Below are 22,848 nucleotides of genomic sequence, written 5' to 3' on the forward strand. Positions count from 1 at the left end.
TGTTCAGCGACAGACAAGTCGCATCGGCTGAAAGTAGGCCAGAATGTCAGTCCATGTTGGAGCAGGTTTAGATACAGTCTAAAGTATAGATCTCAAAGTCTGTGCACAGAATTTAGCAAGGGCCTCGCACCTTCTGATGCATCAGGTAGGTGCACAATAGCATAGCCTAACCCTCTGTACTTTGGTCCATATTGATGCGGGACATAGACAGCCAGCTGATGACCAATCCATTAGTGCAATGGATGGCTGGAAGCATTTGTCTTTGCCTTTGCAATACCACAGAAGCAATGCATGGTCAATGTACAGCAATGACACACCTGTGTGAACAGCCAGGAGACCCCCCCCCCCCCCCATGTTATGTTACATAGTTACATAGTTAGTACGGTCGAAAAAAGACATATGTCCATCAAGTTCAACCAGGGAATTAAGGGGTAGGGGTGTGGCGCGATATTGGGGAAGGGATGAGATTTTATATTTCTTCATAAGCATTAATCTTATTTTGTCAATTAGGAACATTCAGCACCCACCCGCTATCAAGGCAGCTGCCTATCATGTCATGCCCTACCTGCACAGGTGTGCTGGCTACTCAAATGATCCAATTAAGGAGGCCATTTAGTCAGCAGCAGCAGAAGTCCTGTGCCTGGACGCTCCAACAGCGGCCAGACACAAGCAGAAGCAGAAGCAGCAGAAGCAGCAGCAGCACCACCTTTTGTTTTTTGGCTGCAGCAGCAGCAAGGCCCACAGGGCTGGCTAGCTGGCTAGCCAGCAAGCAGGTAGCAATGAAAGTAGGAATCTTTCTTTTTAACCCTGTAAGGGGGTGGTGCACTGTACCCGAAGATACTGCCATATCGGGTCAATGCATAGGGCGACGGAAGCAAGCTTCGAAATCGGCCCCCGTTCTCAAAAATCCATTTAATATATGGTCCCCAGATAGGGGACGTATCAGATATTAAACTGATAAGAACAGATACTACACTTGATCTTAGCCAAAAGGCCGAGAAGCGATAACCGTGAAAGGGGCGGGCCCAACAAGGTGCCCTTCATGGGCACTATCACTGCTTGCTGTCAGGGAGGCTGCCAGACAATTTTCCATGCACACTCTGGGCTGGGGGGCAGTCAACCACCAGTACACACAGCAGAACCTAAACCCATACCATTATTGCTAAGCAGCAAGACAGGGGCCCATTGCACTCCCACGGGGCCTTTTTAAATGCAATCCATAACCCGGATTTGCCAGGAACCCTTCTTACTCCTCCTACTTGCATGTGACACTGGGCTTAGGATCTGCATAGGAAACACACACACAAGCACACACCTACCTTTGTTGCCTGCAGATGCCTCCTTGGCTGTCCCCAAACGGTATCAAACCAACACCCACGGGAAGCTGTAAGCATAGAGGACATGCCTGCACCCCATTGGACTTACCTGTGTGGGTTAAACCCGGGTTATTTGACAACCTATGGCGGTGATGGTTCTGCTCAGGCAGAGCAGTGCTGATGCTCCTCATAAAGCTGTCGCTGCTGTGAAGGTTCTAGGTGACATCACAAATCCCTATGGTTACATACACAACAAAGCTGGGTTGTTGTTGTTTACACTCTGCAAGGCCTGTGGAAGTGAGTGACATCATAGCACTGTAGTTCTGAGGGTTCTAGATGGATGCAACAATCTCCTGTTGCTTCTATGAAGGCCATAATAGACGACATCACCAAACAGCTCCATAGTCACATACACAGCAAAGGAGAGATGTTGTTTACACCTAGTGATGTCAGTGGTATTGAGTGACATCACAGCACAGTGCTAAGGCTCCTGGGCCTGGACACAGCAGCGGCTGCAATATCTCAACGGAGAATACGTTTATATATATGTGTGTGTGTGTGCGCGTATATATATATATATATATATATATATATATATATATTTCTCCGCCGAAATCACTTTTAAACCCATTTCCACCTTTTTTTCCCTTCTCTTCCTCTTACTTTTTTTTCACGTTTTTTTTACGTTTTTCTCCTTTTCGCCTCTTTTCTGGGCGTATTATTCTTCTTTTTCTTCTTTTTTTTCGTCTAATGCATACCCCATCAGTGCAGCAATGCTTATTCAATACCGCCAGCAGATGGAGACACTGGGGGATAATTTTCTAAGGATTTATACTGATTTTTCCTGTCTGAATTTGTCGCACAGAAAGTTGCAGGCCAAATATGTGTGACATTTCTGCGACTTTAGCTTCTAGAGCATTTTTACAACATTATACATAGGTGCTGAATACATAAAAAGCGACTGTTCAGCGACAGACAAGTCGCATCGGCTGAAAGTAGGCCAGAATGTCAGTCCATGTTGGAGCAGGTTTAGATACAGTCTAAAGTATAGATCTCAAAGTCTGTGCACAGAATTTAGCAAGGGCCTCGCACCTTCTGATGCATCAGGTAGGTGCACAATAGCATAGCCTAACCCTCTGTACTTTGGTCTATATTGATGCGGGACATAGACAGCCAGCTGATGACCAATCCATTAGTGCAATGGATGGCTGGAAGCATTTGTCTTTGCCTTTGCAATACCACAGAAGCAATGCATGGTCAATGTACAGCAATGACACACCTGTGTGAACAGCCAGGAGACCCCCCCCATGTTATGTTACATAGTTACATAGTTAGTACGGTCGAAAAAAGACATATGTCCATCAAGTTCAACCAGGGAATTAAGGGGTAGGGGTGTGGCGCGATATTGGGGAAGGGATGAGATTTTATATTTCTTCATAAGCATTAATCTTATTTTGTCAATTAGGAACATTCAGCACCCACCCGCTATCAAGGCAGCTGCCTATCATGTCATGCCCTACCTGCACAGGTGTGCTGGCTACTCAAATGATCCAATTAAGGAGGCCATTTAGTCAGCAGCAGCAGAAGTCCTGTGCCTGGACGCTCCAACAGCGGCCAGACACAAGCAGAAGCAGAAGCAGCAGCAGCACCACCTTTTGTTTTTTGGCTGCAGCAGCAGCAAGGCCCACAGGGCTGGCTAGCTGGCTAGCCAGCAAGCAGGTAGCAATGAAAGTAGGAATCTTTCTTTTTAACCCTGTAAGGGGGTGGTGCACTGTACCCGAAGATACTGCCATATCGGGTCAATGCATAGGGCGACGGAAGCAAGCTTCGAAATCGGCCACCGTTCTCAAAAATCCATTTAATATATGGTCCCCAGATAGGGGACGTATCAGATATTAAACTGATAAGAACAGATACTACACTTGATCTTAGCCAAAAGGCCGAGAAGCGATAACCGTGAAAGGGGCGGGCCCAACAAGGTGCCCTTCATGGGCACTATCACTGCTTGCTGTCAGGGAGGCTGCCAGACAATTTTCCATGCACACTCTGGGCTGGGGGGCAGTCAACCACCAGTACACACAGCAGAACCTAAACCCATACCATTATTGCTAAGCAGCAAGACAGGGGCCCATTGCACTCCCACGGGGCCTTTTTAAATGCAATCCATAACCCGGATTTGCCAGGAACCCTTCTTACTCCTCCTACTTGCATGTGACACTGGGCTTAGGATCTGCATAGGAAACACACACACAAGCACACACCTACCTTTGTTGCCTGCAGATGCCTCCTTGGCTGTCCCCAAACGGTATCAAACCAACACCCACGGGAAGCTGTAAGCATAGAGGACATGCCTGCACCCCATTGGACTTACCTGTGTGGGTTAAACCCGGGTTATTTGACAACCTATGGCGGTGATGGTTCTGCTCAGGCAGAGCAGTGCTGATGCTCCTCATAAAGCTGTCGCTGCTGTGAAGGTTCTAGGTGACATCACAAATCCCTATGGTTACATACACAACAAAGCTGGGTTGTTGTTGTTTACACTCTGCAAGGCCTGTGGAAGTGAGTGACATCATAGCACTGTAGTTCTGAGGGTTCTAGATGGATGCAACAATCTCCTGTTGCTTCTATGAAGGCCATAATAGACGACATCACCAAACAGCTCCATAGTCACATACACAGCAAAGGAGAGATGTTGTTTACACCTAGTGATGTCAGTGGTATTGAGTGACATCACAGCACAGTGCTAAGGCTCCTGGGCCTGGACACAGCAGCGGCTGCAATATCTCAACGGAGAATACGTTTATATATATGTGTGTGTGTGCGCGTATATATATATATATATATATATATATATATATATATATATATATATTTCTCCGCCGAAATCACTTTTAAACCCATTTCCACCTTTTTTTCCCTTCTCTTCCTCTTACTTTTTTTTCACGTTTTTTTACGTTTTTCTCCTTTTCGCCTCTTTTCTGGGCGTATTATTCTTCTTTTTCTTCTTTTTTTTCGTCTAATGCATACCCCATCAGTGCAGCAATGCTTATTCAATACCGCCAGCAGATGGAGACACTGGGGGATAATTTTCTAAGGATTTATACTGATTTTTCCTGTCTGAATTTGTCGCACAGAAAGTTGCAGGCCAAATATGTGTGACATTTCTGCGACTTTAGCTTCTAGAGCATTTTTACAACATTATACATAGGTGCTGAATACATAAAAAGCGACTGTTCAGCGACAGACAAGTCGCATCGGCTGAAAGTAGGCCAGAATGTCAGTCCATGTTGGAGCAGGTTTAGATACAGTCTAAAGTATAGATCTCAAAGTCTGTGCACAGAATTTAGCAAGGGCCTCGCACCTTCTGATGCATCAGGTAGGTGCACAATAGCATAGCCTAACCCTCTGTACTTTGGTCTATATTGATGCGGGACATAGACAGCCAGCTGATGACCAATCCATTAGTGCAATGGATGGCTGGAAGCATTTGTCTTTGCCTTTGCAATACCACAGAAGCAATGCATGGTCAATGTACAGCAATGACACACCTGTGTGAACAGCCAGGAGACCCCCCCCCCCCCCCCATGTTATGTTACATAGTTACATAGTTAGTACGGTCGAAAAAAGACATATGTCCATCAAGTTCAACCAGGGAATTAAGGGGTAGGGGTGTGGCGCGATATTGGGGAAGGGATGAGATTTTATATTTCTTCATAAGCATTAATCTTATTTTGTCAATTAGGAACATTCAGCACCCACCCGCTATCAAGGCAGCTGCCTATCATGTCATGCCCTACCTGCACAGGTGTGCTGGCTACTCAAATGATCCAATTAAGGAGGCCATTTAGTCAGCAGCAGCAGAAGTCCTGTGCCTGGACGCTCCAACAGCGGCCAGACACAAGCAGAAGCAGAAGCAGCAGAAGCACCACCTTTTGTTTTTTGGCTGCAGCAGCAGCAAGGCCCACAGGGCTGGCTAGCTGGCTAGCCAGCAAGCAGGTAGCAATGAAAGTAGGAATCTTTCTTTTTAACCCTGTAAGGGGGTGGTGCACTGTACCCGAAGATACTGCCATATCGGGTCAATGCATAGGGCGACGGAAGCAAGCTTCGAAATCGGCCCCCGTTCTCAAAAATCCATTTAATATATGGTCCCCAGATAGGGGACGTATCAGATATTAAACTGATAAGAACAGATACTACACTTGATCTTAGCCAAAAGGCCGAGAAGCGATAACCGTGAAAGGGGCGGGCCCAACAAGGTGCCCTTCATGGGCACTATCACTGCTTGCTGTCAGGGAGGCTGCCAGACAATTTTCCATGCACACTCTGGGCTGGGGGGCAGTCAACCACCAGTACACACAGCAGAACCTAAACCCATACCATTATTGCTAAGCAGCAAGACAGGGGCCCATTGCACTCCCACGGGGCCTTTTTAAATGCAATCCATAACCCGGATTTGCCAGGAACCCTTCTTACTCCTCCTACTTGCATGTGACACTGGGCTTAGGATCTGCATAGGAAACACACACACAAGCACACACCTACCTTTGTTGCCTGCAGATGCCTCCTTGGCTGTCCCCAAACGGTATCAAACCAACACCCACGGGAAGCTGTAAGCATAGAGGACATGCCTGCACCCCATTGGACTTACCTGTGTGGGTTAAACCCGGGTTATTTGACAACCTATGGCGGTGATGGTTCTGCTCAGGCAGAGCAGTGCTGATGCTCCTCATAAAGCTGTCGCTGCTGTGAAGGTTCTAGGTGACATCACAAATCCCTATGGTTACATACACAACAAAGCTGGGTTGTTGTTGTTTACACTCTGCAAGGCCTGTGGAAGTGAGTGACATCATAGCACTGTAGTTCTGAGGGTTCTAGATGGATGCAACAATCTCCTGTTGCTTCTATGAAGGCCATAATAGACGACATCACCAAACAGCTCCATAGTCACATACACAGCAAAGGAGAGATGTTGTTTACACCTAGTGATGTCAGTGGTATTGAGTGACATCACAGCACAGTGCTAAGGCTCCTGGGCCTGGACACAGCAGCGGCTGCAATATCTCAACGGAGAATACGTTTATATATATGTGTGTGTGTGCGCGTATATATATATATATATATATATATATATATATTTCTCCGCCGAAATCACTTTTAAACCCATTTCCACCTTTTTTTCCCTTCTCTTCCTCTTACTTTTTTTCACGTTTTTTTACGTTTTTCTCCTTTTCGCCTCTTTTCTGGGCGTATTATTCTTCTTTTTCTTCTTTTTTTCGTCTAATGCATACCCCATCAGTGCAGTAATGCTTATTCAATACCGCCAGCAGATGGAGACACTGGGGGATAATTTTCTAAGGATTTATACTGATTTTTCCTGTCTGAATTTGTCGCACAGAAAGTTGCAGGCCAAATATGTGTGACATTTCTGCGACTTTAGCTTCTAGAGCATTTTTACAACATTATACATAGGTGCTGAATACATAAAAAGCGACTGTTCAGCGACAGACAAGTCGCATCGGCTGAAAGTAGGCCAGAATGTCAGTCCATGTTGGAGCAGGTTTAGATACAGTCTAAAGTATAGATCTCAAAGTCTGTGCACAGAATTTAGCAAGGGCCTCGCACCTTCTGATGCATCAGGTAGGTGCACAATAGCATAGCCTAACCCTCTGTACTTTGGTCTATATTGATGCGGGACATAGACAGCCAGCTGATGACCAATCCATTAGTGCAATGGATGGCTGGAAGCATTTGTCTTTGCCTTTGCAATACCACAGAAGCAATGCATGGTCAATGTACAGCAATGACACACCTGTGTGAACAGCCAGGAGACCCCCCCCCCCCCCATGTTATGTTACATAGTTACATAGTTAGTACGGTCGAAAAAAGACATATGTCCATCAAGTTCAACCAGGGAATTAAGGGGTAGGGGTGTGGCGCGATATTGGGGAAGGGATGAGATTTTATATTTCTTCATAAGCATTAATCTTATTTTGTCAATTAGGAACATTCAGCACCCACCCGCTATCAAGGCAGCTGCCTATCATGTCATGCCCTACCTGCACAGGTGTGCTGGCTACTCAAATGATCCAATTAAGGAGGCCATTTAGTCAGCAGCAGCAGAAGTCCTGTGCCTGGACGCTCCAACAGCAGCCAGACACAAGCAGAAGCAGAAGCAGCAGCAGCACCACCTTTTGTTTTTTGGCTGCAGCAGCAGCAAGGCCCACAGGGCTGGCTAGCTGGCTAGCCAGCAAGCAGGTAGCAATGAAAGTAGGAAACTTTCTTTTTAACCCTGTAAGGGGGTGGTGCACTGTACCCGAAGATACTGCCATATCGGGTCAATGCATAGGGCGACGGAAGCAAGCTTCGAAATCGGCCCCCGTTCTCAAAAATCCATTTAATATATGGTCCCCAGATAGGGGACGTATCAGATATTAAACTGATAAGAACAGATACTACACTTGATCTTAGCCAAAAGGCCGAGAAGCGATAACCGTGAAAGGGGCGGGCCCAACAAGGTGCCCTTCATGGGCACTATCACTGCTTGCTGTCAGGGAGGCTGCCAGACAATTTTCCATGCACACTCTGGGCTGGGGGGCAGTCAACCACCAGTACACACAGCAGAACCTAAACCCATACCATTATTGCTAAGCAGCAAGACAGGGGCCCATTGCACTCCCACGGGGCCTTTTTAAATGCAATCCATAACCCGGATTTGCCAGGAACCCTTCTTACTCCTCCTACTTGCATGTGACACTGGGCTTAGGATCTGCATAGGAAACACACACACAAGCACACACCTACCTTTGTTGCCTGCAGATGCCTCCTTGGCTGTCCCCAAACGGTATCAAACCAACACCCACGGGAAGCTGTAAGCATAGAGGACATGCCTGCACCCCATTGGACTTACCTGTGTGGGTTAAACCCGGGTTATTTGACAACCTATGGCGGTGATGGTTCTGCTCAGGCAGAGCAGTGCTGATGCTCCTCATAAAGCTGTCGCTGCTGTGAAGGTTCTAGGTGACATCACAAATCCCTATGGTTACATACACAACAAAGCTGGGTTGTTGTTGTTTACACTCTGCAAGGCCTGTGGAAGTGAGTGACATCATAGCACTGTAGTTCTGAGGGTTCTAGATGGATGCAACAATCTCCTGTTGCTTCTATGAAGGCCATAATAGACGACATCACCAAACAGCTCCATAGTCACATACACAGCAAAGGAGAGATGTTGTTTACACCTAGTGATGTCAGTGGTATTGAGTGACATCACAGCACAGTGCTAAGGCTCCTGGGCCTGGACACAGCAGCGGCTGCAATATCTCAACGGAGAATACGTTTAAATATATGTGTGTGTGTGCGCGTATATATATATATATATATATATATATATATATATATATATATATATATTTCTCCGCCGAAATCACTTTTAAACCCATTTCCACCTTTTTTTCCCTTCTCTTCCTCTTACTTTTTTTTCATGTTTTTTTACGTTTTTCTCCTTTTCGCCTCTTTTCTGGGCGTATTATTCTTCTTTTTCTTCTTTTTTTTCGTCTAATGCATACCCCATCAGTGCAGCAATGCTTATTCAATACCGCCAGCAGATGGAGACACTGGGGGATAATTTTCTAAGGATTTATACTGATTTTTCCTGTCTGAATTTGTCGCACAGAAAGTTGCAGGCCAAATATGTGTGACATTTCTGCGACTTTAGCTTCTAGAGCATTTTTACAACATTATACATACGTGCTGAATACATAAAAAGCGACTGTTCAGCGACAGACAAGTCGCATCGGCTGAAAGTAGGCCAGAATGTCAGTCCATGTTGGAGCAGGTTTAGATACAGTCTAAAGTATAGATCTCAAAGTCTGTGCACAGAATTTAGCAAGGGCCTCGCACCTTCTGATGCATCAGGTAGGTGCACAATAGCATAGCCTAACCCTCTGTACTTTGGTCTATATTGATGCGGGACATAGACAGCCAGCTGATGACCAATCCATTAGTGCAATGGATGGCTGGAAGCATTTGTCTTTGCCTTTGCAATACCACAGAAGCAATGCATGGTCAATGTACAGCAATGACACACCTGTGTGAACAGCCAGGAGACCCCCCCCCCCCCCCATGTTATGTTACATAGTTACATAGTTAGTACGGTCGAAAAAAGACATATGTCCATCAAGTTCAACCAGGGAATTAAGGGGTAGGGGTGTGGCGCGATATTGGGGAAGGGATGAGATTTTATATTTCTTCATAAGCATTAATCTTATTTTGTCAATTAGGAACATTCAGCACCCACCCGCTATCAAGGCAGCTGCCTATCATGTCATGCCCTACCTGCACAGGTGTGCTGGCTACTCAAATGATCCAATTAAGGAGGCCATTTAGTCAGCAGCAGCAGAAGTCCTGTGCCTGGACGCTCCAACAGCGGCCAGACACAAGCAGAAGCAGAAGCAGCAGAAGCAGCAGAAGCAGCAGCAGCACCACCTTTTGTTTTTTTGGCTGCAGCAGCAGCAAGGCCCACAGGGCTGGCTAGCTGGCTAGCCAGCAAGCAGGTAGCAATGAAAGTAGGAATCTTTCTTTTTAACCCTGTAAGGGGGTGGTGCACTGTACCCGAAGATACTGCCATATCGGGTCAATGCATAGGGCGACGGAAGCAAGCTTCAAAATCGGCCCCCGTTCTCAAAAATCCATTTAATATATGGTCCCCAGATAGGGGACGTATCAGATATTAAACTGATAAGAACAGATACTACACTTGATCTTAGCCAAAAGGCCGAGAAGCGATAACCGTGAAAGGGGCGGGCCCAACAAGGTGCCCTTCATGGGCACTATCACTGCTTGCTGTCAGGGAGGCTGCCAGACAATTTTCCATGCACACTCTGGGCTGGGGGGCAGTCAACCACCAGTACACACAGCAGAACCTAAACCCATACCATTATTGCTAAGCAGCAAGACAGGGGCCCATTGCACTCCCACGGGGCCTTTTTAAATGCAATCCATAACCCGGATTTGCCAGGAACCCTTCTTACTCCTCCTACTTGCATGTGACACTGGGCTTAGGATCTGCATAGGAAACACACACACAAGCACACACCTACCTTTGTTGCCTGCAGATGCCTCCTTGGCTGTCCCCAAACGGTATCAAACCAACACCCACGGGAAGCTGTAAGCATAGAGGACATGCCTGCACCCCATTGGACTTACCTGTGTGGGTTAAACCCGGGTTATTTGACAACCTATGGCGGTGATGGTTCTGCTCAGGCAGAGCAGTGCTGATGCTCCTCATAAAGCTGTCGCTGCTGTGAAGGTTCTAGGTGACATCACAAATCCCTATGGTTACATACACAACAAAGCTGGGTTGTTGTTGTTTACACTCTGCAAGGCCTGTGGAAGTGAGTGACATCATAGCACTGTAGTTCTGAGGGTTCTAGATGGATGCAACAATCTCCTGTTGCTTCTATGAAGGCCATAATAGACGACATCACCAAACAGCTCCATAGTCACATACACAGCAAAGGAGAGATGTTGTTTACACCTAGTGATGTCAGTGGTATTGAGTGACATCACAGCACAGTGCTAAGGCTCCTGGGCCTGGACACAGCAGCGGCTGCAATATCTCAACGGAGAATACGTTTATATATATGTGTGTGTGTGCGCGTATATATATATATATATATATATATATATATATATATATATATTTCTCCGCCGAAATCACTTTTAAACCCATTTCCACCTTTTTTTCCCTTCTCTTCCTCTTACTTTTTTTTCACGTTTTTTTACGTTTTTCTCCTTTTCGCCTCTTTTCTGGGCGTATTATTCTTCTTTTTCTTCTTTTTTTTCGTCTAATGCATACCCCATCAGTGCAGCAATGCTTATTCAATACCGCCAGCAGATGGAGACACTGGGGGATAATTTTCTAAGGATTTATACTGATTTTTCCTGTCTGAATTTGTCGCACAGAAAGTTGCAGGCCAAATATGTGTGACATTTCTGCGACTTTAGCTTCTAGAGCATTTTTACAACATTATACATAGGTGCTGAATACATAAAAAGCGACTGTTCAGCGACAGACAAGTCGCATCGGCTGAAAGTAGGCCAGAATGTCAGTCCATGTTGGAGCAGGTTTAGATACAGTCTAAAGTATAGATCTCATAGTCTGTGCACAGAATTTAGCAAGGGCCTCGCACCTTCTGATGCATCAGGTAGGTGCACAATAGCATAGCCTAACCCTCTGTACTTTGGTCTATATTGATGCGGGACATAGACAGCCAGCTGATGACCAATCCATTAGTGCAATGGATGGCTGGAAGCATTTGTCTTTGCCTTTGCAATACCACAGAAGCAATGCATGGTCAATGTACAGCAATGACACACCTGTGTGAACAGCCAGGAGACCCCCCCCCCCCCCCCCATGTTATGTTACATAGTTACATAGTTAGTACGGTCGAAAAAAGACATATGTCCATCAAGTTCAACCAGGGAATTAAGGGGTAGGGGTGTGGCGCGATATTGGGGAAGGGATGAGATTTTATATTTCTTCATAAGCATTAATCTTATTTTGTCAATTAGGAACATTCAGCACCCACCCGCTATCAAGGCAGCTGCCTATCATGTCATGCCCTACCTGCACAGGTGTGCTGGCTACTCAAATGATCCAATTAAGGAGGCCATTTAGTCAGCAGCAGCAGAAGTCCTGTGCCTGGACGCTCCAACAGCGGCCAGACACAAGCAGAAGCAGAAGCAGCAGAAGCAGCAGCAGCAGCACCACCTTTTGTTTTTTGGCTGCAGCAGCAGCAAGGCCCACAGGGCTGGCTAGCTGGCTAGCCAGCAAGCAGGTAGCAATGAAAGTAGGAATCTTTCTTTTTAACCCTGTAAGGGGGTGGTGCACTGTACCCGAAGATACTGCCATATCGGGTCAATGCATAGGGCGACGGAAGCAAGCTTCGAAATCGGCCCCCGTTCTCAAAAATCCATTTAATATATGGTCCCCAGATAGGGGACGTATCAGATATTAAACTGATAAGAACAGATACTACACTTGATCTTAGCCAAAAGGCCGAGAAGCGATAACCGTGAAAGGGGCGGGCCCAACAAGGTGCCCTTCATGGGCACTATCACTGCTTGCTGTCAGGGAGGCTGCCAGACAATTTTCCATGCACACTCTGGGCTGGGGGGCAGTCAACCACCAGTACACACAGCAGAACCTAAACCCATACCATTATTGCTAAGCAGCAAGACAGGGGCCCATTGCACTCCCACGGGGCCTTTTTAAATGCAATCCATAACCCGGATTTGCCAGGAACCCTTCTTACTCCTCCTACTTGCATGTGACACTGGGCTTAGGATCTGCATAGGAAACACACACACAAGCACACACCTACCTTTGTTGCCTGCAGATGCCTCCTTGGCTGTCCCCAAACGGTATCAAACCAACACCCACGGGAAGCTGTAAGCATAGAGGACATGCCTGCACCCCATTGGACTTACCTGTGTGGGTTAAACCCGGGTTATTTGACAACCTATGGCGGTGATGGTTCTGCTCAGGCAGAGCAGTGCTGATGCTCCTCATAAAGCTGTCGCTGCTGTGAAGGTTCTAGGTGACATCACAAATCCCTATGGTTACATACACAACAAAGCTGGGTTGTTGTTGTTTACACTCTGCAAGGCCTGTGGAAGTGAGTGACATCATAGCACTGTAGTTCTGAGGGTTCTAGATGGATGCAACAATCTCCTGTTGCTTCTATGAAGGCCATAATAGACGACATCACCAAACAGCTCCATAGTCACATACACAGCAAAGGAGAGATGTTGTTTACACCTAGTGATGTCAGTGGTATTGAGTGACATCACAGCACAGTGCTAAGGCTCCTGGGCCTGGACACAGCAGCGGCTGCAATATCTCAACGGAGAATACGTTTATATATATGTGTGTGTGTGCGCGTATATATATATATATATATATATATATATATATATATATATATATATATATATATATTTCTCCGCCGAAATCACTTTTAAACCCATTTCCACCTTTTTTTCCCTTCTCTTCCTCTTACTTTTTTTTCACGTTTTTTTACGTTTTTCTCCTTTTTGCCTCTTTTCTGGGCGTATTATTCTTCTTTTTCTTCTTTTTTTTCGTCTAATGCATACCCCATCAGTGCAGCAATGCTTATTCAATACCGCCAGCAGATGGAGACACTGGGGGATAATTTTCTAAGGATTTATACTGATTTTTCCTGTCTGAATTTGTCGCACAGAAAGTTGCAGGCCAAATATGTGTGACATTTCTGCGACTTTAGCTTCTAGAGCATTTTTACAACATTATAAATAGGTGCTGAATACATAAAAAGCGACTGTTCAGCGACAGACAAGTCGCATCGGCTGAAAGTAGGCCAGAATGTCAGTCCATGTTGGAGCAGGTTTAGATACAGTCTAAAGTATAGATCTCAAAGTCTGTGCACAGAATTTAGCAAGGGCCTCGCACCTTCTGATGCATCAGGTAGGTGCACAATAGCATAGCCTAACCCTCTGTACTTTGGTCTATATTGATGCGGGACATAGACAGCCAGCTGATGACCAATCCATTAGTGCAATGGATGGCTGGAAGCATTTGTCTTTGCCTTTGCAATACCACAGAAGCAATGCATGGTCAATGTACAGCAATGACACACCTGTGTGAACAGCCAGGAGACCCCCCCCCCCCCCCCCATGTTATGTTACATAGTTACATAGTTAGTACGGTCGAAAAAAGACATATGTCCATCAAGTTCAACCAGGGAATTAAGGGGTAGGGGTGTGGCGCAATATTGGGGAAGGGATGAGATTTTATATTTCTTCATAAGCATTAATCTTATTTTGTCAATTAGGAACATTCAGCACCCACCCGCTATCAAGGCAGCTGCCTATCATGTCATGCCCTACCTGCACAGGTGTGCTGGCTACTCAAATGATCCAATTAAGGAGGCCATTTAGTCAGCAGCAGCAGAAGTCCTGTGCCTGGACGCTCCAACAGCGGCCAGACACAAGCAGAAGCAGAAGCAGCAGAAGCAGCAGCAGCACCACCTTTTGTTTTTTGGCTGCAGCAGCAGCAAGGCCCACAGGGCTGGCTAGCTGGCTAGCCAGCAAGCAGGTAGCATTGAAAGTAGGAATCTTTCTTTTTAACCCTGTAAGGGGGTGGTGCACTGTACCCGAAGATACTGCCATATCGGGTCAATGCATAGGGCGACGGAAGCAAGCTTCGAAATCGGCCCCCGTTCTCAAAAATCCAATTAATATATGGTCCCCAGATAGGGGACGTATCAGATATTAAACTGATAAGAACAGATACTACACTTGATCTTAGCCAAAAGGCCGAGAAGCGATAACCGTGAAAGGGGCGGGCCCAACAAGGTGCCCTTCATGGGCACTATCACTGCTTGCTGTCAGGGAGGCTGCCAGACAATTTTCCATGCACACTCTGGGCTGGGGGGCAGTCAACCACCAGTACACACAGCAGAACCTAAACCCATACCATTATTGCTAAGCAGCAAGACAGGGGCCCATTGCACTCCCACGGGGCCTTTTTAAATGCAATCCATAACCCGGATTTGCCAGGAACCCTTCTTACTCCTCCTACTTGCATGTGACACTGGGCTTAGGATCTGCATAGGAAACACACACACAAGCACACACCTACCTTTGTTGCCTGCAGATGCCTCCTTGGCTGTCCCCAAACGGTATCAAACCAACACCCACGGGAAGCTGTAAGCATAGAGGACATGCCTGCACCCCATTGGACTTACCTGTGTGGGTTAAACCCGGGTTATTTGACAACCTATGGCGGTGATGGTTCTGCTCAGGCAGAGCAGTGCTGATGCTCCTCATAAAGCTGTCGCTGCTGTGAAGGTTCTAGGTGACATCACAAATCCCTATGGTTACATACACAACAAAGCTGGGTTGTTGTTGTTTACACTCTGCAAGGCCTGTGGAAGTGAGTGACATCATAGCACTGTAGTTCTGAGGGTTCTAGATGGATGCAACAATCTCCTGTTGCTTCTATGAAGGCCATAATAGACGACATCACCAAACAGCTCCATAGTCACATACACAGCAAAGGAGAGATGTTGTTTACACCTAGTGATGTCAGTGGTATTGAGTGACATCACAGCACAGTGCTAAGGCTCCTGGGCCTGGACACAGCAGCGGCTGCAATATCTCAACGGAGAATACGTTTATATATATGTGTGTGTGTGCGCGTATATATATATATATATATATATATATATATATATATATATATATTTCTCCGCCGAAATCACTTTTAAACCCATTTCCACCTTTTTTTCCCTTCTCTTCCTCTTACTTTTTTTTCACGTTTTTTTACGTTTTTCTCCTTTTCGCCTCTTTTCTGGGCGTATTATTCTTCTTTTTCTTCTTTTTTTTCGTCTAATGCATACCCCATCAGTGCAGCAATGCTTATTCAATACCGCCAGCAGATGGAGACACTGGGGGATAATTTTCTAAGGATTTATACTGATTTTTCCTGTCTGAATTTGTCGCACAGAAAGTTGCAGGCCAAATATGTGTGACATTTCTGCGACTTTAGCTTCTAGAGCATTTTTACAACATTATACATAGGTGCTGAATACATAAAAAGCGACTGTTCAGCGACAGACAAGTCGCATCGGCTGAAAGTAGGCCAGAATGTCAGTCCATGTTGGAGCAGGTTTAGATACAGTCTAAAGTATAGATCTCAAAGTCTGTGCACAGAATTTAGCAAGGGCCTCGCACCTTCTGATGCATCAGGTAGGTGCACAATAGCATAGCCTAACCCTCTGTACTTTGGTCTATATTGATGCGGGACATAGACAGCCAGCTGATGACCAATCCATTAGTGCAATGGATGGCTGGAAGCATTTGTCTTTGCCTTTGCAATACCACAGAAGCAATGCATGGTCAATGTACAGCAATGACACACCTGTGTGAACAGCCAGGAGACCCCCCCCCCCCATGTTATGTTACATAGTTACATAGTTAGTACGGTCGAAAAAAGACATATGTCCATCAAGTTCAACCAGGGAATTAAGGGGTAGGGGTGTGGCGCGATATTGGGGAAGGGATGAGATTTTATATTTCTTCATAAGCATTAATCTTATTTTGTCAATTAGGAACATTCAGCACCCACCCGCTATCAAGGCAGCTGCCTATCATGTCATGCCCTACCTGCACAGGTGTGCTGGCTACTCAAATGATCCAATTAAGGAGGCCATTTAGTCAGCAGCAGCAGAAGTCCTGTGCCTGGACGCTCCAACAGCGGCCAGACACAAGCAGAAGCAGAAGCAGAAGCAGCAGCAGCAGCACCACCTTTTGTTTTTTGGCTGCAGCAGCAGCAAGGCCCACAGGGCTGGCTAGCTGGCTAGCCAGCAAGCAGGTAGCAATGAAAGTAGGAATCTTTCTTTTTAACCCTGTAAGGGGGTGGTGCACTGTACCCGAAGATACTGCCATATCGGGTCAATGCATAGGGCGACGGAAGCAAGCTTCGAAATCGGCCCCCGTTCTCAAAAATCCATTTAATATATGGTCCCCAGATAGGGGACGTATCAGATATTAAACTGATAAGAACAGATTTTTTTTTTTTTTTTAAGTTAGCCCTCAGAACTCAATCAGAGCTCCAAGATCTTATATGGACTCGATTGTTTTGTTCATCATCAGGTAACACTTTTATTTATTCCTAAAAAAAGACAAATTGAAATAAAATATTATAACAACAATAAAAATAATAAACATTCCAAAATTATAACAAATTCATTCCCTTTCTCCGGGCGTAAACTGCCAAGTAATCAATTAAACCATAGGTTAAGCTTCCTTTTTCCATTTCCCTTTTTACTGGGATGGCCAACCAGGCCGGTATTTTATAAGTTACCATAAATCGATCCACGTCAGGGCGAAAAGAATCATAAACTTTGTTTCTTACTGCAGGCAACTTGGCTTTAAAGGTGGATAATAGATTATCCAGGTCCTGTAAGAACAATTCTCTTTCCTCATCTGGAGCTCTCTCCAAAATAGTTTGGAAAGACCCTGAATATCCTCTTAAATCTCTCACCGGCTCTTCATTTTTCTTTTTACTCTTATGCTCTCCAATGTTCTTTTCTTCTACTATCATCTCTTTTCCAACAATTTTTGGCTCTTGGGTTACCACAGATCTTTTAATTTCTGGCTCTTGTTCAGAAACTTCTTCTTCTCTTTTCTTCTTCCTCTTTGGACAGTTCACATACATGTGACCAATTTTGTTACATAAATTACATTTACTTTTTTGGCTACAGGATTCGATTTCATGACCTTCTTTTTGGCATTTTTGGCACCACATTGAGGTGCACTCTTCCTTTAAATGGCCATATTTCTTGCATTTTCTACAGAAATTCTGCATACCTGCAAAAAACATATCTCCATTGATAACCCCTATTTTAAAACGGGCAGGGGGATAAAGAACTCTTCCATCTGCGTCTTCCTTGAACTTTACTTTAAATCTCCACTTTGTTGTCCAGACTCCATACTGATTATAAATTTTCCCAAGTGGCGCAATTTCCTCACAAAATTGGGTCAAAAGAATTATAATATCCTCCTCAGGGACGTAAGGACTATACATCCTCACCGTTAAAATTCTTTCTCTCCTGGGAAAGTGGGGAATGACTTCCACGCCCTCCCACACTGGATCAGACTGGATTGTCTCAAATTTCTTCCAAAATAAATCATAATCCTCTTCGGAAACCAAAATAACATCAAAGCACCCTTTCTTTGGAAATTCCAACATGGAAAGGATTTGTGTCTTTGCAATTTCCAAAACTCCAAAAAGAATTTCCTCCATTACAAAGGAAAGTCCTCTTCTTTTCTTCTCAAGGTCTTTCAGCAGGATCCGGACCCCATTCTTGATCTTCCCAAAAAAAGGAACCTCCTCTCCAACAGATTGAGAGGTGTCCATGATCTCTTCCATCTTCAATAGGCGTGTCCAGGCAGGGACAGAAAAACACTCCCCCACCAAAGAGTGGGCAGTGAAGGGTGATCGCCTCCCGTTGTCTGGGGACTAAGCCGACTCACTAATAGCAGCAGGGGGGTGAAGTCCCTCCGTTAAGAAGGACGATCCCCCCAGGCCAAGGAGCCGGGTACCCCAGACACCCTCTGACCAGACCAAGTGAGCAGATACTACACTTGATCTTAGCCAAAAGGCCGAGAAGCGATAACCGTGAAAGGGGCGGGCCCAACAAGGTGCCCTTCATGGGCACTATCACTGCTTGCTGTCAGGGAGGCTGCCAGACAATTTTCCATGCACACTCTGGGCTGGGGGGCAGTCAACCACCAGTACACACAGCAGAACCTAAACCCATACCATTATTGCTAAGCAGCAAGACAGGGGCCCATTGCACTCCCACGGGGCCTTTTTAAATGCAATCCATAACCCGGATTTGCCAGGAACCCTTCTTACTCCTCCTACTTGCATGTGACACTGGGCTTAGGATCTGCATAGGAAACACACACAAGCACACACCTACCTTTGTTGCCTGCAGATGCCTCCTTGGCTGTCCCCAAACGGTATCAAACCAACACCCACGGGAAGCTGTAAGCATAGAGGACATGCCTGCACCCCATTGGACTTACCTGTGTGGGTTAAACCCGGGTTATTTGACAACCTATGGCGGTGATGGTTCTGCTCAGGCAGAGCAGTGCTGATGCTCCTCATAAAGCTGTCGCTGCTGTGAAGGTTCTAGGTGACATCACAAATCCCTATGGTTACATACACAACAAAGCTGGGTTGTTGTTGTTTACACTCTGCAAGGCCTGTGGAAGTGAGTGACATCATAGCACTGTAGTTCTGAGGGTTCTAGATGGATGCAACAATCTCCTGTTGCTTCTATGAAGGCCATAATAGACGACATCACCAAACAGCTCCATAGTCACATACACAGCAAAGGAGAGATGTTGTTTACACCTAGTGATGTCAGTGGTATTGAGTGACATCACAGCACAGTGCTAAGGCTCCTGGGCCTGGACACAGCAGCGGCTGCAATATCTCAACGGAGAATACGTTTATATATATGTGTGTGTGTGCGCGTATATATATATATATATATATATATATATATATATATATATATTTCTCCGCCGAAATCACTTTTAAACCCATTTCCACCTTTTTTTCCCTTCTCTTCCTCTTACTTTTTTTTCACGTTTTTTTACGTTTTTCTCCTTTTCGCCTCTTTTCTGGGCGTATTATTCTTCTTTTTCTTCTTTTTTTTCATCTAATGCATACCCCATCAGTGCAGCAATGCTTATTCAATACCGCCAGCAGATGGAGACACTGGGGGATAATTTTCTAAGGATTTATACTGATTTTTCCTGTCTGAATTTGTCGCACAGAAAGTTGCAGGCCAAATATGTGTGACATTTCTGCGACTTTAGCTTCTAGAGCATTTTTACAACATTATACATAGGTGCTGAATACATAAAAAGCGACTGTTCAGCGACAGACAAGTCGCATCGGCTGAAAGTAGGCCAGAATGTCAGTCCATGTTGGAGCAGGTTTAGATACAGTCTAAAGTATAGATCTCAAAGTCTGTGCACAGAATTTAGCAAGGGCCTCGCACCTTCTGATGCATCAGGTAGGTGCACAATAGCATAGCCTAACCCTCTGTACTTTGGTCTATATTGATGCGGGACATAGACAGCCAGCTGATGACCAATCCATTAGTGCAATGGATGGCTGGAAGCATTTGTCTTTGCCTTTGCAATACCACAGAAGCAATGCATGGTCAATGTACAGCAATGACACACCTGTGTGAACAGCCAGGAGACCCCCCCCCCCCCCATGTTATGTTACATAGTTACATAGTTAGTACGGTCGAAAAAAGACATATGTCCATCAAGTTCAACCAGGGAATTAAGGGGTAGGGGTGTGGCGCGATATTGGGGAAGGGATGAGATTTTATATTTCTTCATAAGCATTAATCTTATTTTGTCAATTAGGAACATTCAGCACCCACCCGCTATCAAGGCAGCTGCCTATCATGTCATGCCCTACCTGCACAGGTGTGCTGGCTACTCAAATGATCCAATTAAGGAGGCCATTTAGTCAGCAGCAGCAGAAGTCCTGTGCCTGGACGCTCCAACAGCGGCCAGACACAAGCAGAAGCAGAAGCAGCAGAAGCAGCAGCAGCACCACCTTTTGTTTTTTGGCTGCAGCAGCAGCAAGGCCCACAGGGCTGGCTAGCTGGCTAGCCAGCAAGCAGGTAGCAATGAAAGTAGGAATCTTTCTTTTTAACCCTGTAAGGGGGTGGTGCACTGTACCCGAAGATACTGCCATATCGGGTCAATGCATAGGGCGACGGAAGCAAGCTTCGAAATCGGCCCCCGTTCTCAAAAATCCATTTAATATATGGTCCCCAGATAGGGGACGTATCAGATATTAAACTGATAAGAACAGATACTACACTTGATCTTAGCCAAAAGGCCGAGAAGCGATAACCGTGAAAGGGGCGGGCCCAACAAGGTGCCCTTCATGGGCACTATCACTGCTTGCTGTCAGGGAGGCTGCCAGACAATTTTCCATGCACACTCTGGGCTGGGGGGCAGTCAACCACCAGTACACACAGCAGAACCTAAACCCATACCATTATTGCTAAGCAGCAAGACAGGGGCCCATTGCACTCCCGCGGGGCCTTTTTAAATGCTATCCATAACCCGGATTTGCCAGGAACCCTTCTTACTCCTCCTACTTGCATGTGACACTGGGCTTAGGATCTGCATAGGAAACACACACACAAGCACACACCTACCTTTGTTGCCTGCAGATGCCTCCTTGGCTGTCCCCAAACGGTATCAAACCAACACCCACGGGAAGCTGTAAGCATAGAGGACATGCCTGCACCCCATTGGACTTACCTGTGTGGGTTAAACCCGGGTTATTTGACAACCTATGGCGGTGATGGTTCTGCTCAGGCAGAGCAGTGCTGATGCTCCTCATAAAGCTGTCGCTGCTGTGAAGGTTCTAGGTGACATCACAAATCCCTATGGTTACATACACAACAAAGCTGGGTTGTTGTTGTTTACACTCTGCAAGGCCTGTGGAAGTGAGTGACATCATAGCACTGTAGTTCTGAGGGTTCTAGATGGATGCAACAATCTCCTGTTGCTTCTATGAAGGCCATAATAGACGACATCACCAAACAGCTCCATAGTCACATACACAGCAAAGGAGAGATGTTGTTTACACCTAGTGATGTCAGTGGTATTGAGTGACATCACAGCACAGTGCTAAGGCTCCTGGGCCTGGACACAGCAGCGGCTGCAATATCTCAACGGAGAATACGTTTATATATATGTGTGTGTGTGCGCGTATATATATATATATATATATATATATATATATAGATATATATATATATATATTTCTCCGCCGAAATCACTTTTAAACCCATTTCCACCTTTTTTTCCCTTCTCTTCCTCTTACTTTTTTTTCACGTTTTTTTACGTTTTTCTCCTTTTCGCCTCTTTTCTGGGCGTATTATTCTTCTTTTTCTTCTTTTTTTTCGTCTAATGCATACCCCATCAGTGCAGCAATGCTTATTCAATACCGCCAGCAGATGGAGACACTGGGGGATAATTTTCTAAGGATTTATACTGATTTTTCCTGTCTGAATTTGTCGCACAGAAAGTTGCAGGCCAAATATGTGTGACATTTCTGCGACTTTAGCTTCTAGAGCATTTTTACAACATTATACATAGGTGCTGAATACATAAAAAGCGACTGTTCAGCGACAGACAAGTCGCATCGGCTGAAAGTAGGCCAGAATGTCAGTCCATGTTGGAGCAGGTTTAGATACAGTCTAAAGTATAGATCTCAAAGTCTGTGCACAGAATTTAGCAAGGGCCTCGCACCTTCTGATGCATCAGGTAGGTGCACAATAGCATAGCCTAACCCTCTGTACTTTGGTCTATATTGATGCGGGACATAGTCAGCCAGCTGATGACCAATCCATTAGTGCAATGGATGGCTGGAAGCATTTGTCTTTGCCTTTGCAATACCACAGAAGCAATGCATGGTCAATGTACAGCAATGACACACCTGTGTGAACAGCCAGGAGACCCCCCCCCCCCCCCATGTTATGTTACATAGTTACATAGTTAGTACGGTCGAAAAAAGACATATGTCCATCAAGTTCAACCAGGGAATTAAGGGGTAGGGGTGTGGCGCGATATTGGGGAAGGGATGAGATTTTATATTTCTTCATAAGCATTAATCTTATTTTGTCAATTAGGAACATTCAGCACCCACCCGCTATCAAGGCAGCTGCCTATCATGTCATGCCCTACCTGCACAGGTGTGCTGGCTACTCAAATGATCCAATTAAGGAGGCCATTTAGTCAGCAGCAGCAGAAGTCCTGTGCCTGGACGCTCCAACAGCGGCCAGACACAAGCAGAAGCAGAAGCAGCAGCAGCAGCACCACCTTTTGTTTTTTGGCTGCAGCAGCAGCAAGGCCCACAGGGCTGGCTAGC

General features: G+C 45.7%; 9 non-coding genes and 1 pseudogene across 9 annotated transcripts; all 10 read right to left on the minus strand.

Annotated features, from left to right (window-relative positions):
- Window positions 1-815: 815 nt before the first annotated feature.
- LOC130329116 (U2 spliceosomal RNA) lies at window positions 816-1,006 on the minus strand. Its single transcript, XR_008872925.1, has one exon. It is a non-coding gene; the product is annotated as a U2 spliceosomal RNA (small nuclear RNA).
- A 2,071-nt stretch (window positions 1,007-3,077) lies between these two features.
- On the minus strand, window positions 3,078-3,268 carry LOC130329113 (U2 spliceosomal RNA). The gene has a single exon (XR_008872923.1). It is a non-coding gene; the product is annotated as a U2 spliceosomal RNA (small nuclear RNA).
- Window positions 3,269-5,354: 2,086 nt separating this feature from the next.
- Window positions 5,355-5,545, minus strand: LOC130329117 (U2 spliceosomal RNA). Its single transcript, XR_008872926.1, has one exon. It is a non-coding gene; the product is annotated as a U2 spliceosomal RNA (small nuclear RNA).
- A 2,068-nt stretch (window positions 5,546-7,613) lies between these two features.
- LOC130329118 (U2 spliceosomal RNA) lies at window positions 7,614-7,804 on the minus strand. The gene has a single exon (XR_008872927.1). It is a non-coding gene; the product is annotated as a U2 spliceosomal RNA (small nuclear RNA).
- Window positions 7,805-9,910: 2,106 nt separating this feature from the next.
- LOC130329110 (U2 spliceosomal RNA) lies at window positions 9,911-10,101 on the minus strand. The gene has a single exon (XR_008872920.1). It is a non-coding gene; the product is annotated as a U2 spliceosomal RNA (small nuclear RNA).
- A 2,095-nt stretch (window positions 10,102-12,196) lies between these two features.
- Window positions 12,197-12,387, minus strand: LOC130329120 (U2 spliceosomal RNA). The gene has a single exon (XR_008872928.1). It is a non-coding gene; the product is annotated as a U2 spliceosomal RNA (small nuclear RNA).
- A 2,106-nt stretch (window positions 12,388-14,493) lies between these two features.
- Window positions 14,494-14,684, minus strand: LOC130329112 (U2 spliceosomal RNA). Its single transcript, XR_008872922.1, has one exon. It is a non-coding gene; the product is annotated as a U2 spliceosomal RNA (small nuclear RNA).
- A 2,089-nt stretch (window positions 14,685-16,773) lies between these two features.
- On the minus strand, window positions 16,774-16,964 carry LOC130329114 (U2 spliceosomal RNA). Its single transcript, XR_008872924.1, has one exon. It is a non-coding gene; the product is annotated as a U2 spliceosomal RNA (small nuclear RNA).
- A 1,435-nt stretch (window positions 16,965-18,399) lies between these two features.
- LOC130329115 (U2 spliceosomal RNA) lies at window positions 18,400-18,536 on the minus strand (annotated as a pseudogene).
- A 2,087-nt stretch (window positions 18,537-20,623) lies between these two features.
- Window positions 20,624-20,814, minus strand: LOC130329111 (U2 spliceosomal RNA). The gene has a single exon (XR_008872921.1). It is a non-coding gene; the product is annotated as a U2 spliceosomal RNA (small nuclear RNA).
- Window positions 20,815-22,848: the final 2,034 nt, after the last annotated feature.

The sequence above is a fragment of the Hyla sarda genome, unplaced genomic scaffold (assembly GCF_029499605.1).
Source record: "Hyla sarda isolate aHylSar1 unplaced genomic scaffold, aHylSar1.hap1 scaffold_3157, whole genome shotgun sequence".
NCBI lineage: Eukaryota > Metazoa > Chordata > Amphibia > Anura > Hylidae > Hyla > Hyla sarda.